Source organism: Panulirus ornatus, chromosome 13, assembly GCF_036320965.1.
Source record: "Panulirus ornatus isolate Po-2019 chromosome 13, ASM3632096v1, whole genome shotgun sequence".
In the NCBI taxonomy this organism is placed as follows: domain Eukaryota; kingdom Metazoa; phylum Arthropoda; class Malacostraca; order Decapoda; family Palinuridae; genus Panulirus; species Panulirus ornatus.
The window spans coordinates 8,927,018-8,947,086 of record NC_092236.1 but is presented as its reverse complement, the minus strand read 5'-3'; the positions used below and the strand labels follow the sequence as shown (position 1 = coordinate 8,947,086).

Sequence of the window (20,069 nt, the reverse complement as noted above, 5' to 3'; positions counted from 1 at the left end):
GATAGCAAATTAGGTTAATCCTACCAAAGGAAGGCATACATGACATACATGAATAATGTGTGAAGCAGAACTTTCATTATAAACGAACAGCAGACATCATGTAGACAAAACAGACCAGGTCTCAAATGTGTGAGATGAGGTAATAACAGTAAAAAATACGAACAACCTTCTCCTCACCCACCGCATCCTGATGATGTAGAGTTGATAGGAGAGAGAGAGAGAGAGAGAGAGAGAGAGAGAGAGAGAGAGAGAGAGAGAGAGAGAGAGAGAGAGAGAGAGAGAGAGAGAGAGAGAGTACTTACGTTCTTACGAGTACTTAACGACGAGATTTTTTTGGCAAATAGCAGAGCTAGCGCATAGCGCTCACTGCAGGAAAATCTAGATCTACACACACACACACACACACACAACCTAGTGTCAAGTGTTATGTGTGAGATGGGAAGATTGTATGTTTGCGGACTCAAATGCCAGCATCCCACGCGTGGGTTAGACAGAGAGAACCAGACAGCAACCTGGTCCGGAGGAGTGAAACCAGATCACCGGTGAAATGCTGGCCTCACTCACCCCCTCAGCCATCACAAACCCTCCCGATACCAATAATACCTCCCTGGTCAGCAGTGGCTCCCTACCCGCTTACTACCAGCCTGAGAGAGAGAGAGAGAGAGAGAGAGAGAGAGAGAGAGAGAGAGAGAGAGAGAGAGCCAGCCCTATGCGTAACCTGAGGGGGCTACTAAACATTCGTCATGTTCACTCTGGTAATGAAATCATAAATTATTTCCCCAATGGAGAAAAAAAAATTAAGTCTTCCTTTCTCTCTCCTTTTTTTTTTTTCCCCTCCTCCTCCTCTCCCTCTCACTCTTGTCGTTGGTAGTAAGTGGTTAATTTGTGCTGCATGTGGGTGTTGCACGCCCTGGTCTCCTACCTCACCTCTCCTACTCGTCCGTCTTCATCGGCTTGATGTCTTCCACACTTGCGCTCTTTGTCCGCCCGAGGAGGTCAGCTCATCTCCATGCAAAGGGGAACACGCAGTCCACCCCAGACACTCGCAATCGATACGGGCATTACGATCGATCTAATTTTATGTTATCGACGCTCTACCTCACACACACACACACACACACACACACCTCGTCCTCTGCCAGCCATGAAGCGCCGTGCGCTTTCCTTCGTCTTGGGGCGAAGACAATACACCTGGGCCCTCCTCTGTCTTCCCTGATTTCCATATTAAATCCGTAATGCCGTTGTTGGCACATCCTCCCGCCTCACAGCCCAGGGCTGCAGGCAGCATCAGCACGATCCTCACACGCGGCATGTGACCCCTCCCACAGCCGACCCCGTGGGTGTTCGGCTGCACCAACCACAATTTCACAGCTGATCAGAGGTCATGCATTCGATTAGAAACGAGGGGGGGGGGAGGGGAAGTTGGGGTTGGGGGTGACTGTGGAGGAGTTCTCCGGGAGGAGGCGGAGCTGGAAGGAAGGGGTTTGGTTGGTTGCCACCTCCTCCCCATCAGGTAGGTCCTGCCCAGGGTGGGTGCGTTGTGGCTCTCACTGGTGGCCTTTTCCCACACTCTGTTTCCTTTTTTTTTTTTTCGAGGTGTGATGATTCGCACTTTTCGTTTTCCATTCTTGATATTTTTCCTGGTCGAGCTGAATGGGAACTTTTACCCCGAGGCTTTGTTTTATAATATCTTCCAGTTTCCCGGGTCTTCGTTTCATTTCAATTTCCCCCTCGTCTCGTTTCATCACATTACGAACGTATAATGTTCTTCTCATCTCTGTATTCGTCTGTTCTTTAACTGCATATTTGAGTACCTGGTGATCCATCTTAACCCACTGAAGACACACGGTCAGTGATAAGTTTTGACATCCACACTGGAGCAAGCTGCAACCAGGAAGAGAATACCTCATTTCCAAAAATCTTTCCCAAGTTACGAGCAGATAAACGCAATGGCATTTGACCCCTATACCTCTCTTTTTTTTCTGTGGAATTCTTTTTCCGCATTTTTAAGATACCTCAAAAACCGTGCGAGAAGGAGAGGTAGCTTATCACACACAAGGAAACGGACGAAGGATCATCAGCACGTTATCTGAAATCTTATGTTTTCTGTGACTTTTTGACGCTAAGAAAAAGTTGAAGTAGACCTTCAGCTTAGTAAAAAAAAAAAAAAGAAAGAAAGACTTTCCGAGATGCTTCAGTGAATTAAATATCTACATAACTGGGGTAATAGTGTGATGAATCAAAACCATGAATTTCATGGTATATGTACTGGACAATATATGAAAATAAACTTAGAAGACGTCATTACACGATTATCAAATCTTTACTGGAATAAGGCAGTCAGTGGGCGGTGCAATGTGATACATGCTACTATATATATATATATATATATATATATATATATATATATATATATATATATATATATATATATATCAACAGTATCTTCAAAGTAGCGTACTAGTATTCTCAGTTTTCATATTGTGTGTATGCGTGTGTGTGTGTGTGTGTGTGTGTGTGTGTGTTATCGGAACATAATATGTGAACCCATATCACACTGGCTTCGCTGCGTTATGTTCTCCGTCCATGAAACGTATTTTTGGTCTTTAAGTTTCCGTACAAACTGCTTAACGGGCATGAAAACCTCACTAAACCTAGCTTTACTCATTTGCCAAAGACGTGGACCGAGTTCGTAAGTAATTCCTCCCTCTACAAACGCGTTATCTTCTTTACGAGGAATTTCTTAATATTGTTTCAAAGGACACATCCGTCTCAGATCTATCATTGCTGACATTTATTTTTCGCGAGATAAAAATCATATCTTGTATCAGTCTTCCACCCAACACCCACCCTCCCCCCTGGGTTGCATAGACTCCACGATCTCAATCATTCATTACATTTCGCATTTCGCAACAGTTCTAAGAGGTGGGAGAGAGAGAGAGAGAGAGAGAGAGAGAGAGAGAGAGAGAGAGAGAGAGAGAGAGAGAGAGAGAGAGAGAGAGAGAGAGAGACGAATCGACAAAAGCAAAGTTGTCTTATTAAACGATCTCCTCCTATATCAGTTCTCCTCTTGTATCTTATTTCGTTTATTGCTTTTCAAGTTTCCTTTGTTCCAAATTATCATCATGACCTGAGGAGCGTGGGATCACGACCTGGGTGATGGATCGGATCATTTGATGGAAGCCTCAAGACGCTTTCTATTGTCCGATGTTTATTTTTGTCTTCCATCCGCACTCGATACCTTTTCGTTTTTCTTTTTTTTTTGTCTTTCATCCACGCTTGCTAGTTTTGACTTCCATCCACGCTTGCTAGTTTTGACTTCCATCCACGCTTGCTAGTTTTGACTTCCATCCACGCTTGCTAGTTTTGACTTCCATCCACGCTTGCTAGTTTTGACTTCCATCCACGCTTGCTAGTTTTGACTTCCATCCACGCTTGCTAGTTTTGACTTCCATCCACGCTTGCTAGTTTTGACTTCCATCCACGCTTGCTAGTTTTGACTTCCATCCACGCTTGCTAGTTTTGACTTCCATCTACACTCTTTTCGTCTTCTACCCACACGGTATTTTCGTCTCATATCCACACTTAATATTTTTTTTTGCCTTCCATCCACACTTGATATCACTGTTCTCCATCCACACTTTTTTGTCTTCAGTCCACACTTGATATTTTCGTGTTTTTCTTATATAAGTAAACCAGAACTTAATTCCTAGGACAGCCAGTGTACTGCTACTTCGTTGATCAGGTCACTAGCTTTAAGTCAAGTCCTTTTCCATTTTTCTCCTCTTGAACCCTGGGAATATCCAACACTTTGAGCACGACCTTTGAACACGACGGTACGACCTTTGAACACGACGGTACGACCCTTAGAGCACGAAGGCACGACCCTAGAGCACGAAGGCACGACCCTTAAGCACAACGGTACGACCCTTGAGCACGACCGTATAACCCTCGAGCATGACGGTACGACCCCTAGGGTACGACGGTACGACCCTTGAGCACGACGGTGTGACCCTCGACAGGACGATACGACCCCAGCGCACGACGGTGCGACCCTTGAGCACGAGGGTACGACCCCCCGAGCACGACTTCATGACGCATGGGTATGATGACCTGGTCTCTCACATGACCCTTAAGCTTTATATAAGTCCGGACAAAGGTCATGACATCATAACAAATGATCGTACTGTTCCCCCTCAAAAGGTCATATCGTCATGCTCAAGGGGTGAAAGGTCAGCGTCAAGAATCAAATGTTAAAAACTGGAGGCTACGTTATGGTAATGAAATGTAACACTGGACGCTACGTTATGGTAATGAAATGTAACACTGGACTCTACGTTATGGTAATGAAATGTAACACTGGACTCTACGTTATGGTAATGAAATGTAACACTATACGCTACGTTTTGGTAGTTGAATTTAACACTGGAGGCTACGTTATGGTAATGAAATGTAACACTGGACTCTACGTTATGGTAATGAAATGTAACACTATACGCTACGTTTTGGTAGTTGAATTTAACACTGGAGGCTACGTTATGGTAATGAAATGTAACACTGGACTCTACGTTATGGTAATGAAATGTAACACTATACGCTACGTTTTGGTAGTTGAATTTAACACTGGAGGCTACGTTATGGTAATGAAATGTAACACTGGACTCTACGTTATGGTAATGAAATGTAACACTGGACTCTACGTTATGGTAATGAAATGTAACACTGGACTCTACGTTATGGTAATGAAATGTAACACTATACGCTACGTTTTGGTAGTTGAATTTAACACTGGAGGCTACGTTATGGTAATGAAATGTAACACTGGACTCTACGTTATGGTAATGAAATGTAACACTATACGCTACGTTTTGGTAGTTGAATTTAACACTGGAGGCTACGTTATGGTAATGAAATGTAACACTGGACTCTACGTTATGGTAATGAAATGTAACACTGGACTCTACGTTATGGTAATGAAATGTAACACTGGACTCTACGTTATGGTAATGAAATGTAACACTATACGCTACGTTTTGGTAGTTGAATTTAACACTGGAGGCTACGTTATGGTAATGAAATGTAACGCTGGACGCTACGTTATGGTAATGAAATGTAACACTGGACGCTATGTCATGGTAATGAAATGTAACACTGGACGCTACGTTATGGTAATGAAATGTAACACTGGACGCTACGTTATGGTAATGAAATGTAACACTGGACGCTACGTTACGGTAATGAAATGTAACACTGGACTCTACGTTATGGTAGTTGAAATTAACATCGTGCGCTATGTTATGGTAATGAAATTTAACACGGGGCAATATACCAACCGACTGATACTTAACCCTGGGTACTATGTTAAAGTACTACAATCCAACATTGGATACAATGTTAAGGCAATGAAATCTAACAATGAGCACGAGGCAGGTTTTCCTTAACTACATACTACAGTCGTGTATCTAAGGACTAGAGGTTACAATCACACTAGTCATTTATTCTAGGGATTAAAAGTTACAAGCAAGAAAAGAAATATAGCAATCGCCTGTGACCCCTAACGTTGCTTGACGCCTAGTGTGTGTGTGTGAGTGTGTGATGCAAGACACTGCAAAGCACTTACCCAAGTTTTACTGTCTAACCTTGAATGTCTTTGTAACTTCTCTATAAAATATATATATATTTTTTTGAGTCTGTTAAGCAATCTTTTGAGCCATTTATTAGATAATTGTTTACCGAGATTTTTGTCTCAGACTGGAAATAGAAATGAAATATATATATATATATATATATATATATATATATATATATATATATATATATATATATATATTATATATATATATATATATATATCATCTGATCATCAACTCATTTAGACACACACACACACACTGGGAACTGAACCATGATAACTTCCCAAGTGCACTTTCGTGTGATAACTTATCGTGTTTCATTTCCCCCGTGGACTCGTATGAATATACTTGATCACGCGCTCAACTGTGATCCTTTCCAATATATATATATATATATATATATATATATATATATATATATATATATATATATATATATAATAAAGAAATTATTCACTTCCCATTTTCTGTGTACAAACTTCCCGAACACACAAACTCCCGAGCGACCAATTCCAAATCGTACAGCCCACCTCACCTAAAACAGATTTGGTTGTTATTATACTCGCACAGTGTGTGTGTGTGTGTGTGTGTGTGTGTGTGTGTGTGTGTGTGTGAATCACCACTGCTCCCTCTTACCGGCCACGAAAGGAGGAGGGGTAGGTGGAGTAGTTACGTTGCATAATTCTTACGTTGTGTTAGAAGGAATTTCCGCATTACGTCAGGATGCCACGCTTACGTCATCAACATACATAATTTACGGAGGGAAAAGGTGACGAGGAAGCCAAGAGTCGTTGTGGGTTTCTTTTTTTCTTGTTTGCCGTTTTATTGGTGACTTATTTATCTCACGTTCTAAAAGTTTTGTTCGACTGTGTTGAATACTGCATGTGTGATTGTGATATATGCTAGCGTGTATATATATATATATATATATATATATATATATATATATATATATATATATATATATATATGTTTGTGTATGTACGTGTGTGGACGTGTATGTATATAAATGTGTATGTGGGTAGATTGGGCCATTCTTCCGTCTGTTTCCTTGCGCTACCTCGCTAACGCGGGAGACAGCGACAAAGTATAATAAATATAATATATATATATATATATATATATATATATATATATATATATATATATATATATATATATATATATTGTGCGTCCGGGAATCGAACCCATGCCACGGAAAGCATCCGAAAACAACCGTACAAGGGTCATGTCGTGCTGTGGTGGTCTTGTCTGTATATACTCAAAACATTTGCATATCGCAACACACTATGAAAAACCTTTTATTAATTTCCCTCGCTTGAACCTCTTGAGCGGGTCGGTATGACGCTTAATAAGGCGTGATGGCAAGGCATTCGGTCACGACCCTTTCATGGGGAGGGGTCAGGTCAGAGGCCACGCCATCATACGTAAGGGACATGCCATCGCCTTCAAGGGGTCAGGCGAATATGTGACCCAGCGATTTCTTTTTTTTTTTGGTCTCTTTCCATTCAGTAACCACAGCGACCAGGCAGCCTGCAGCGTGGGGGTTATGGAGAGAGGGAGGCTGAGGGAGGGAGAGGGAGGGAGAGGAGAGAGAACACACATAATGGAATGGTCCACCGGGCTGGTGCTGGGAGGGCACCCTGGGTGGGTGGAAAAAAAATCTTTCCGAACGTTTCCAATCATACGGTCACTGCCAGGCACCTGCAAGTCACTCTGCTGCCTCAAGTTACCCACTGTGTGAGAATCGAATGTAAACCCCAGATGCACGCGCGCCTCTGCCTCTCTCTCTCTCTCTCTCTCTCTCTCTCTCTCTCTCTCTCTCTCTCTCTCTCTCTCTCTCTCTCCGGGATCCTCTTTCCTTCGACGTGTTTAAGGCGGTCGACCCCCCAAATTTCTAGGGGCTAAAAAGTGTCCAGAGGATGATACACTTGTATACATGAACGAGTAACGTATACAACCCCACGACAACCTCAGGATCCATATTATGGGGCTCGGGCACCTTCGGGGTTGCATAGCAAGCAAAGCATGAGCAACGAAATGATGGACTCCTTCGGAGCGATGAGTTCCCGTGCGACTTCTCCTCACAGTGACGACGACGCAGCCACTCAGCGAAGGCGGACTCTTTCGCTGGCTCCGTCACGACTTGCAGGGGGAGTCCGGTAACACCTGCTTTAGTCGTCATTCACATACATATACGTACGCGTTACTTAGGTGTTGCCGTACTCCGCCTGTTTTCGCTTAGAGCGCGAAGGGGGAGCCACTCTCAGCGAGGATGTACCGTCGTCAACTGACGAAGGGACAGACTCAACGATGAACGTCTCGCTCTAAAAGGACTCCACCATTTCACTGCTTCTTACTGTAGCGCAGGCTAGCCGTGGCAGCGGCAGCATGAAATAGATGTATGTAAATATAAGATAAAAAAATAGAGATAAAAAATGGTTTATTGAATTCGGTAGTGCGGTGTGTGTGTGTGTGTGTGTGTGTGTGTGTGTGTGTGTGTGTGTTCAGGGGTAAAGAAAAAATATATTTCGAAAAAAAAAACATTTTCACCGTCACTGTGTCAAAGATACTTTACTAAACGCGTAAGAATCCTATTGCATACGAAGTAAAAAGATATTCGCATGTTCTTAAATGATCAGACAGTCAACGCACGAGCCTCGGAAGTATTAATGACCATACACAGCAGTTACATGTCTCAGGAACTCGTGTTATATTGATTCTATTTACCTTATTAACCTTACCTGGGCCACATAAAGCTGTCAACACTCCAAGGAAACGTTTCAAGCTTCAAAGTCGGGACTAAAAGAGTCCAAGCTTTTGTTAGAATGGAAAAGAAGCGCGCTCAATGCAAGTGTGCATTCCAGTGACTGATGAGGTGGCATGCTGAATGTGCTGGTGCTTACACGCGACTTGAATGCACTGGCGCACACTGTTGTGATGGAAGAGGCGGCTTAAGGGAATGCAATGGTTTATTCCTGTGACTGTTACTTAGTCGTTCCAATGAAATGCAGTAAAAATGGTATCTGAACCGAGTCGAATATGGCCAGGAGATTGGGAATAAAGGTCTTCAGGCCTCTCGCTTTGGATGAAATAGAACTATCGAGGGAGAATCAGATAACTACTTATACATTTCTATGGGGCTATGATGTTGTTAACAGTCAGCAGCTCCATGACAGTAGAATACAAGACTCCAGAACAGGAGGACACAACTGGAAGTGAAGCAGGAGACGTGCACAAAGAGACGTAAAAACTTTGCACACACACACACACACACACACACACACACACACACACACACACACACACACACACACACACGCACACACAAAACACTATGACAAGAAAACTGGGATGAGAGAAAAACTGGGATGAGAGATTAGGCCCCAGGGATCTAGAGCTTCCTCCACTATGCATAAAATAGGTAAATGACAATAAACACACACACACACACACACACAAAGCACAACAAACTCTCCCAGTAAGACCACACATCCACCATACCGATGCATTCCAGGCTGGCGAGTCATCGGCACTCACAGGTGTCTGGCCTGTGTCTGTTAGGTTGACTGAGGTCATCACGCCTCACACCTGTGCCCTTCGTCAGGAGCTTTGGTGTAGTGGCTGGGGATTCAGGGGAGGGACGGGGAAGCTTAGGGAGGGAAAGAGGGAGTGGGTGGGAGGGAGGAAGGGAAGAGGTGAGACAGAGGATTAGCTAGGGAGGAAAGGAATAGGAGAGGAGATAGTGAGCAAGAGACATAGTGATGGGAGATGAGTGAGCGGAGCAGAGGGAGAGGTGGTGTAGCAGCAGAGACAAGAGAGAGAGACGCACAGAGGTAGTTAGAGACAAAGAGCAGAGGCAGAAGTAGAGTATCTGTACAGGGAAGAGATAGCTAAGGTTAAGAAAGACCAGTAGCAAAAATGGTAAGAGGGTTGAGTACAGGAGGAGAGGCAAGAGGGGAACGAATATTTGGAGACAGGGGTTAGTGGAGAGGAAGAGGGTGGAAGGTGGGAGAGATAACGAGTGGTTCAGATGCAGTATAACACCGGCTTGGAGAATGTGGTGGAGGGAGGTTGCAGTGCCACAAGTGTTCCTTGGTGCCGCCTGACCACACACACACACACACACACACACACACACTTTCGGACTAAACATGAATGACTAATATCAAGGGCTGTTATTAGTCATTCCTACATCATGGAAAACATTTCGTCTCTCTCTCTCTCTCTCTCTCTCTCTCTCTCTCTCTCTCTCTCTCTCTCTCCATTGTGCAATCAACACTGAAAGTCACTGTCCCTCGTACGTAAACGAGACTATCTTAGACGTATGCAAATGTTCATCCTCGCGTTAACCGGAGTCTGTGTCTCGGGCTATATTCTCGGTGCTGTTGCTCCTCTGTGATGGATGTATGTTCGACGTTTCGTGACCAAAATACTCTAACTAATGCTTGGAACACCAATATACACTTGGTGACACCTGCTTAATCACACAGTGCGGCGAAAATAAGATAATGGGCGGGGGTCTTTTCAACCTTGAATAGTTACATTTCACAGCGTTACATTCAGTTATTACCAAGACAGATCTCGTCGTATTACATTCATTTATTACGTAGATAGATTACACAGTATTACGTCCGGTTATTCATGAGAATCAGGTACAGCAAGACAGCCGAACGTACACGCCTGTCAGGGGTGTGAACCTACAGTGGCAGATACAGACTGATGTGCAGATAAGAGATAAAGAAAACGAGTGGAAAGCTGAGTGCGAGAGACTAAGTGAAATGTGTGAGTGTGAGTGTGTGTGTGTGTGTGTGTGTGTGTGTGTGTGTGTGTGTGTGTGCATAGGCAGAGTCACAGAAGGATCCAAGCTCCTCCTCCCACTCCTCCTCCTCCTCCTCTGACGAAGGAGTGATGTCTCTCTCTCCTCCTGCGACTCTTCTCGACACACGTAAGAGACGCAACGAGACACCGGCTCTCAGGTTTCCATTGCTTCAGAACCTCTCTAGAAAATACATATGTATATCCCCTCCCCCCCATTTCAGCGAGTCGCCAGACGTACTATTTCTCGTCTTACTCATTGTCCAAAAGCGTCGCTTGTGCGTATATCTTCTCGCTCGCTCACAAATTCAACGCATCGAGTTCTGTATTCAAGTTACGAATTTCCCCCCCGCCTCCGCTTTCGTCAGAAACAAAGCGTTTCTTCTCTTCGTCCCCGGCCTTACTGCACTTCCATTCGTAAAAAAAACGAAGAGAAAAAAAAAAAAATAAGCGAGGCTTTCGAATACCGGTTAATTTCCCGAGGGGGTTGAGGAGGTCTTTGTGTGAGTAATGTTAATCATTTCCATGAACACATTGATGCGCTCACGTCGTTATACACAGCCTGCCACAACCTCCTTCCCTGGTAGTGTAGCCACAGCCTGAGATGAATGGGTTCGTACCTCACGTCCTTTCATACTAATACGCCAAATAAACTCTGGGTGTGCGTCGAGGTAAATATGATTCACGGAAATACTACTCGGTTTGGCCTTACAATTAACATGACTCGATCGGAATGAATTTGTCAGTGGTGGCCACCTGCTGGACACGCGGGGGGGTCAGCGTTTGAACCCTTTTCATCCATTGGGGTTTGGAAAGAGAAACCCGACCGTCATGCTCGAGGTATGAATCATCATTTCCCAAAGACTGATTCAATTTTCAAGAGTCGTATCTTATCAGTAACACTTGTTTGACTTTCTCACTCTTCCACCGCTGATCTGTTCAATGCCTCATCATGACGCCCTAATATGTTTTCTCCGAAATCATAGCAGTAAACAACTTGGCTGGTTTATGCACACAGTTTTTTTTTTTTTTCTAAAAAACTTTCCGGCTCATATAAGTGGACACTTATCAGTTCATTTATCTCATTTCCCTCCCCCGACCCTCTGCAGACAGAAAGACAGACAGACAGGCAGAAAGACAGACAGACACTACCCTTCTTTTCGCTACCGTTCCACTCGCTACCTCTCTGATGACTCGGCTTCACCCTCTCACCATCACCACCTCTTTCTACCTCAGTTGCAAGACGGGCGGTTCCCCCGTCACTGTTATGACAACTACACCCGACTGCAAGCTGGCTGTTGCCCTTGCCCACTGCTGTGACGTGTACGTAACTTAATGCTGTCACTTCTGCGTGGTCGGAGGCAGCAGAGACCTGGTGTCATCCACAGTACTCACGTCTGACGAGTTTTTCTTCTAGAAGTCCTTCGTCCTCTTCTCTTCGTACTGTTCAGTGTATGATCAGCATCCAGGACACTGTGTCCGGGTTATGAGACGACAAGACCTTAGCTTTTCAGCTTGTTGCGGCATTACCGACCATCAGTAACTCCCACATCTCTCCCTGTGTCGCATCCTTGCATCACTACTCCCGTCTACCTCAACTCTCTCTCTCTCTCTCTCTCTCTCTCTCTCTCTCTCTCTCTCTCTCTCTCTCTCTCTCTCTCTCTCTCTCTCTCTCTCGTTTCCTTTAGGTTCATCATCACGCCCTTCCTCCACTGACCCTCGACTTCCCTCCTCTTCATGCCGGGTGTTTTTGATTTCATTTTTCCTGCCTTCACCGCATCATTAACCCACTCCCCCCACCTTCCTCCTCCCACGTGTTACTCATTTTCGCATACCTCCCGTACAGAACGCGCTCTCATATTTCTTAAGGAGATTGTGAAGATGTATTATACGTCTCACTTTTCGACTAAAGGATATTCCTTCTTTTTTTCTTGATGTCTTTTCGCTGCCAGCAGACGGAGAGAGAGAGAGAGAGAGAGAGAGAGAGAGAGAGAGAGAGAGAGAGAGAGAGAGAGAGAGAGAGAGACCATACAGACTCAAGGTCCAATCGAGGTGGTCTGGCCTCAACAGAGAGAGAGAGAGAGAGAGAGAGAGAGAGAGAGAGAGAGAGAGAGAGAGAGAGAGAGAGAGAGAAGGTAAAAGGCAGGCTGCCCATCGACCTCATTATGAGGTCCTCTACACAATACGACCATGATAAAGGGAGAGGAGGCAGTTACACATCAGCAGTCACAGCCTTTCTTGTCCCAGGCCGACAATGGTGATGATAATCAGCCTCACGACACAAACAGGAACATAAGAGGAGGTGACCGCCCACCCTGGCCCACGGGTTGCAGTGGTGGTAATGTTGTCTGTGATGGTTGTGGTGTTGTAACTTCCAGTGCCGTTCGCCGCTCCTTACTACATGTTCCTCCAGCTGCAACAGTCAGGTTTTACCTGGTCTCCACGATCACTCTAGTTTCTAGAGTCAGACCTCGTCTGGGTTGTGATATACAAGAGAGAGAGAGAGAGAGAGAGAGAGAGAGAGAGAGAGAGAGAGAGAGAGAGAGAGAGAGAGAGGGGCACAGGGACTTAAAGAAAATATATATATGCATATACCTCGTGATTTATATTTGATATACGGACCATTTATATGGTCGATGAACTCATGTTTACGGTACCATCAACAAATTTCCATTATCCTAAACTCTGATGGGAGAAGCCGAGCCTCCGCCGAACTCCAGTTGACTGTTTATTAGCGAAGCTCTCAACAGGAGAGGGATCTATACCCTCCCTTGAAAATAAGGTCCACCGCACCTTCATCTCCAACGGGACGGTGAGCCTTAAACGGCGGCTTGTAACTGAGTGTGCTGAGCTCGGAGGTGTTCATTTGCTGGAGGGAGGCCGGGGATCAAAGGAGCTCAGGTTCGTCATTAGTAGCGTAACAGGAATAAAGGCCAGGGTATATGATTCCTCTACGGCCCGATGGTTACCTCTTCACGACCAATTTGCTTCGGGAGGAAAATGTGTTGTGAACTGGGGTGTGCCTCTGGGAAGAGGGGTGGTGTGTTAGCCAGCCAAGAGACGGCGACTGGGAATATGTAGTTTAGAATGTCAAGAGGCAACAGTCGTGAGAGGGAGGTTTATTCTGCAGGGGAGTTAGCATCTGTAAGGGGTCAGCAGGGGTGAGGTTTATTTCTGCAAGGGAGTTAGCATCTGTAGGGAGGTCAGCAGGGGTGCGTGATGCACAGAAACCTTCGTCAGTGTCTGTGCATCACACCGCCACACTGCGTATACTAAGCCCTCCCCCATCAGTTGGTGAGTTAGCAACTGTTTTTCCTACATACAACGACGGATTTCATTCAAACATGACATGAGGGAAAAAATAAAACTCCATGAGTTCCGCATCATTTAGCCATACGACTCGACCCAAAACCGCTTGACATGTGGCCATTCTCGTCAAAAAAAGAATTAAATTTCTTACGAACGCCCTCTCTCTCTGTCTGTGTCAACAACTGTATCTCAGACACGACGTGATTAACTTCATTCAAACCAACAAGCACAACAACCACGTCACAAGCCTCTTATTCACTTGGTTTGCTCAGCGCTCTGATTCATTATAACCGGCTGGTGGGTCAGGCTTGTCCCTCACTGCAACTGCCCAGCTGGGATGTTCTGAAATGGATTCCACTCTTATGCGCGTCGACTCCCATTTCATCTAGGTTTGGCATCAAAATTAAGACATCGTAGGTTATGACACCATGTCATTCTGGTATGTGGGTCGATGTCATATGGTCGACAAGAGGCCATTTTTACCATTATGTATCCGATTCCACATACGAGAAAGAATATTTCAATAATGTTACTGTGGTACGTGGAATACACCTTAAAAATTACTAAAGGATAAAAGCCATATTATTCAGTACAACAGATTTAAAAGTCAGAGACCTGGCAGAGCATAAAGTGAAAAATATAAGTAGAGACCCTACTCTACAACACTAAAACCTAACACGTGTGGATTTAGCGTTACGCCTGGTAGTAATTATCATGCTATCAACTCTACCACTGCTACTTCTGCAACCTCAGAGTGTTGGTTCTTAAACGTAATCATACGATCATTATGAATGATCTTTCATTATCCGTTTTACTGTAAACCACCGCTATCACAATCTGAGCGATCGGGGCCTGAACATACAGGAAGGCGAGAGGCGTGCAAGGAATAAAGTGAATTGGAACGATGTGGTATACCGGGGTCGACGTGCTGTCAATGGATTGAACCAGGGCTTGTGTAACGCCTGGGGTAAACCATGGAAAGGTCTGTGAGGCAATCTTAACGTTATCGGCATTAAGAGATTTCGTGACGTCTTTCTCCGTCTCTCCACAACCTTTCCCTCATTTCACCCCTTCCTCCCTCGCCTCCCCTGTCCCTCTCATAAACACGCCTGGTTCGACACATTTCGGTTCGAAAAAAAGGACACCCTTCTGCCGCTTCGCTATTCGAGCCTCAGATGTTTCGGAGCAACACTGTGGCTGGGAGCAGGACACAACTATTGTTCAAGAGTGTAAGCAAACCTGCTCTGCGATCCTGTTCAGTATGATTTCAATTAGGTGCCAACTTAAGTCAAAAATAATCCCATCTGAGATGGATCTTGTCAACTCAGTGTTAGCATCACCAGCTCTTACAAAGCATCACCTGCTTGAACAAGCCTTTGGCTTCAGGTTGGCTCCTATCTGGTCGTCTTGCTAGCTGTTTTCTTTCAGGCAGTGACATCATAATTACTTGAACGGAGTTAAAGATCGTTCGTTCTAAATTGTTTTAAGGAGCTTTAAGAAGAAACGAGACATTCTCTCTCTCTCTCTCTCTCTCTCTCTCTCTCTCTCTCTCTCTCTCTCTCTCTCTCTCTCTCTCTCTCTCGTTCTTCCTACTGCGCACAACAAACCACGTCAACTCTCCACCAGCAATGGATATATATCCCATGATCTTACGAGATAATCCCACAAGCTTCATTCTCCCGGGGCGGCAACGCTGCAGTAATCTGCTCAAGTAACACTTGTTCTGCCAGAGAATCTCTCTCTCTCTCTCTCTCTCTCTCTCTCTCTCTCTCTCTCTCTCTCTGCTAAGCTCTCACTAAAGCTGACTTTTAGTTCTTAAATAAAGTTTCAAATGCAAAAATAATTCTTTTTGCAAGTTTGTGTGTGTGTGTGTGTATGTGTGTGTGTGTGTTGTGTGTGTGTGTGTGTGTGTGTGTGTGTTTCGTTCCGGAGCGCCGAGAACCGAAAGATGTAAATCTAATTGCTCCCCATAATCACTACGAGAGGAATTCTGCCCGCTGATTCATGAGCTCAACCAGATAATGGAGCGCTCCAGGACGGAAGCAAAACGTCCCCAAAATATGGCATAAAAACTTTCGAGCAGTCACGGAAAAATTGCAAGGTTTCCGACACGGATCCTCGCCAGAGCGACCAATGCTGTGACCCCCATGTCCTGACGAGACAAATTCGAGGGTTGTAAGAGGCAATCAGAGCTGGGTTGTGGAAGCTTGTGGGGAAGGAAGGGGGAGGTTTTAGAAAGGGAGATGGTTGGCGGGGGGCGGGGGGGGGGGGGGGGGGGAGGGGGGGGGTTAAAAAAAATAATGGTCGGTGGAAGAGAACGTGAGGGTAGTGGGCCAGATGGGAAGGGGGGCGCAAAGACTTTTGGGCCGTGGAAATCAGAGTTTGTGAGCAGGATACGTGGGTAAGATGGGGAGAAAAGAATGATGGGTGTGTGTGAGGAGAGGCCAGGCGAAGGGTGAGGGAGGAGGTATAACAGCGTCCATGGAAGGTAAGGGAAGGCCGGAACAGACGTTCCTGGCCGAGAGACGGGAACTGGTGGGAGAGACGGGAGACTGAAGAAGAGAAATTCACACAGGAATACATTGGAGACCAAACGGATTCAAACACCACTATACCAATTGGTCCTAAAGAGGATGTCCGTGATGCAGGAAGACGTCAGGACCATAAACATTACCGTGATAGGAGTAGAAAAGACATAAAAACGCTTCCAAGAGAAAACCTGTAAACTGGTCATGCAACTAAAGATTATTTACCCACATAATGTCAATCGTCTGCTAAAGGCAGCCGTGTGGGGTACTCAGAGGGGCTGTTATGACACCTTGACATGTTTCAGTAACTTAGCCATTTCTATCCTCACATCTTCCCTCATTTATACAGTCCCTCGCCACCATCGACGAATTCATCATCGGTGAACTTAAAACATGAACATTACGCTCCGCCACTCTTACCTGGTCTTCACGCGTTAACCACACTAACAATGCAAAACAAAAATCACTCATACTTCACTGCAGCTTCTTTGGGGACCTTACCAAAATAATGACATAGATTTAACTCCCCATCTGTAAAGATAATATTACTGCATCGTCTCCGGATGGTTGAAGTGAAGATCGTACCTTGCTATATCAACACCGATGACTTAAGAATTAATTCGGCCTCAAGATTTTTACTTTAACAAAAGTCATGTTTATGGATTCGAACCGTTCCGGCCCTTCCCTCTTTCTCTTCGTTTCGTCGACCATCACTCACGAATGAAGCTGTACGTTTCAGGCCACTTAAAACGTTCTTATGTACTTCTGCCAACCATCGCTCACGATTACATCTGTACGTTTCGAGGCACTTTAACGTTCTTACTTACCCAAAAGTGCCATTGGCTCGGTGGAAGAACCCTTGCCCCCATAATATCCAGTACGTGTGTTCGAATCTCCCAAAGGGTACAGCACTGATTATACCTCTCTTTGAGATCCCACCAAACTTAAAGTAACGCTACGTAACAAATGATGGCCATTAATCATAGGCTATCGAGTAAACCCTTATTATCTACGTCATTTAAATAGAATTCGAAACAATGTGTCGAATATAGTTTAAACGAAGTCGGCCAGGCTTTTCCATGGGTACGTAAGTATGACCCAGCCGGATTTAACGGTCGCGTAAATCTGAAGTAACGCCGCCAGGCGCCGGTTCCGTTGCGTCTCGCATCAATCGTTTAACTACAATACCTAGCAACGCCAAGCGTATGCAGGAGCTGCCTCGCACGGACCAAAAGACCTTACGCTAGTTCCCTTCAGTCTTTTTTTAATCTTATATATGACCTGTAATCAGGTGTAAGATGATCGTTAAACGAAGGTTAACTTAACAACCAATGGACAGTCGAATTATGGATCCCCAAACATCGTTCGACATGTGGCTTGTGATCAGATGGAACAGCAGGACCAAATACCATTCGACACATACCTACCTACTCAGTCGAAACATCAAGGCCAAATAATTTGATGGTACGTAACTGTGTCACTTACCTTACGGCGCGTTGCTTGTCGGGTGCTTGGGCCGCTGAAGCCGTCATTCAGGCAGATGACACTGTATTTAGGATTTGTATATCATTTATGAAGTTTGTATCGTCCTGAAGTCATTTACTGTCACTGTATAATACCACAATGTGTCAAGACAATTTTCAGTAATCATTATAGTCACTAACTGTCCACGCTCTTCCCATGTACTGAGCAAAAGTCACGATATATTCTATTCACAAGTTGATAGTTTTCACGAAACTGTTTGCGAACAACTGACCAACACGAGAGCGGATGGCACACTCGCTATTACTTTACAGGCACCCTGCAGTCGGTAACACGGCGACGTTAGCTGGTGGTGTCGGTGTTGTGTTCAACTGCACATCACACACGGTCTGCTGTCCTCCGTCCACCCTCCAGCAGGGTCTGGGCACGAGTGATAATATTTTGCCCCCAATTTTGGACGTAGCCTTCCTGGAAATAGAGAAACGGTCGTTTAAGCAAGCAGTTTGACAAGCGCACCATCAGTGTTACTGGGACATGTCGGCAAGTATATGGGTATCAATGAAATGATTACCGTCGTCATTCCATGGGTAACACTGTTAAGCACCATCAGTAAATGGTAATTAGTGTGTTGTTAAGATGTATTTTGGTGACTGGTAGCCTACGAGGGCCTGCAATGACTTCTATCGCTAACACCACCACCACGTCTTCTCACTCCCTGTTCGCCACAACCTCCCTCGTCACCTCCACACCCTCTCTCTCTCTCACCCTGGCTACATCGTTCTACTTCATAATTTCCACTCCCTCTCACCCTGGCTACCACATTCTCCCTCACCACAAACACTCCTCTACCTGGCTACCAAACACTCCCTCACCACCACCAACACCATCTCCAACCCCTCTCTGGCGACCATCCTCTACTTCCCATCACAGTGCCCGTCGCCTCCACCATCAAATTTGAGTCTGTGGTGAGGAATGTGACGTTGGTAGGTGTAGGAACCGAGATTGTGAGGGAAGAACAGGTGGCTGGTAAGGGGAGAAGCAAAGTTTGATTGTGAAAAACGATTATCCTGAAAGTAATGAAAGTATCGTGTGTGTGTGCGAGAAGAGATGATTAAAAAGAGCACCATGAAAGTTATCAGTAGAGAAAAAATGATATAAGAGAGGCAAAGTTGGTGGAGAAGAAATGAGAAAGAAGGAAAGAGAGGAAATGCTAAGAAAATAAGACATCAAATATAAAAGGATGGACAGAAGGAAGGAAGGAAGAGGGAAGGAAGGAATTGACTCATAATGTTATAACAGAATTATCTTAAGGTGACGAGAGGCCAATGTTAATACACAGTCCCTCTTCTGTTCTTTTCCTAACGACTTGATTAGAAAAAAAAGACAAAAACAAGTTTTCAGGGATGGTGTCAGGGAGAAGGAGGTGGACGACAAGGGCGAGAGCTGGGTGTGTAGGGAGGGAGATATCATGGCAATCAAGGTATTGGTGTGAGGATGGGGGCTGGTGAACGAAGGGTGGTCAGCCAGAGGTGATAAGACCCGGCTGGTGAGTCAGGAGGAGTTGTGAGTCAGACGTGGTGAGTCAGAGGGAGATGAGTCAAAGGTAGGGAACTAGGGAGGGGAGTCAGGGAAGGTGAGTCAGGGATCTGCAGAGTGAAAGGGAGAGAGAGAGAGAGAGGAGTTGGTGAGTTGGTGGTGGTGAGCAAGGGATGGTGGGCCAAGGAGAGTGAGTCAGGGATGGTGAGCCAAGGATGGTGAACCAGGGATGGTGAGCCAGGGATGGTGTGCCACGGGTGATGAGCTAAGGATGGTGAACCAAGGAGAGTGAGTCAGGGATGGTGAGCCAAGGAGAGTGAGTCAGGGATGGTGAGCCAAGGATGGTGAACCAGGGATGGTGAGCCAGGGATGTTGTGCCACGGGTGATGAGCCAGGGATAGTGAGCCAAGAAGTGGTGAGCCAGGGATGATGAGCCAAGGATGATGAGCCATGGATGATGAGGCAAGGATGATGAGCCAAAACGATGAACCAGAGTTGTTACTCCCAGGGGGACGAGCCAGGAGGGAGCATATGCCTCTCTGGGTGTTGTGACAAGTGGTAACGCTTAAATCCCTCCTGTCGACTGCTGCTGCCCCTGACACACACACACACACACACACACACACACACACACACACACACACACACACACATACCCACACACATACACACACACACACACACACACACACACACACACACACACACACACATATATACACACACACACACACATACACACACACACACACACACACACACA

The 20,069-nt window shown here is 45.3% G+C and overlaps 1 long non-coding RNA gene across 1 annotated transcript in view; it reads right to left on the bottom strand.

Annotated features, from left to right (window-relative positions):
• The window catches only part of LOC139752587 (uncharacterized), an 822,887-nt gene extending 804,683 nt beyond the window's left edge, over window positions 1-18,204 (bottom strand). The window contains exon 1 of the long non-coding RNA XR_011713539.1: window positions 17,774-18,204. This is a non-coding gene — a long non-coding RNA (uncharacterized lncRNA). The remainder of the gene's footprint in view (window positions 1-17,773) is intronic.
• Window positions 18,205-20,069: the final 1,865 nt, after the last annotated feature.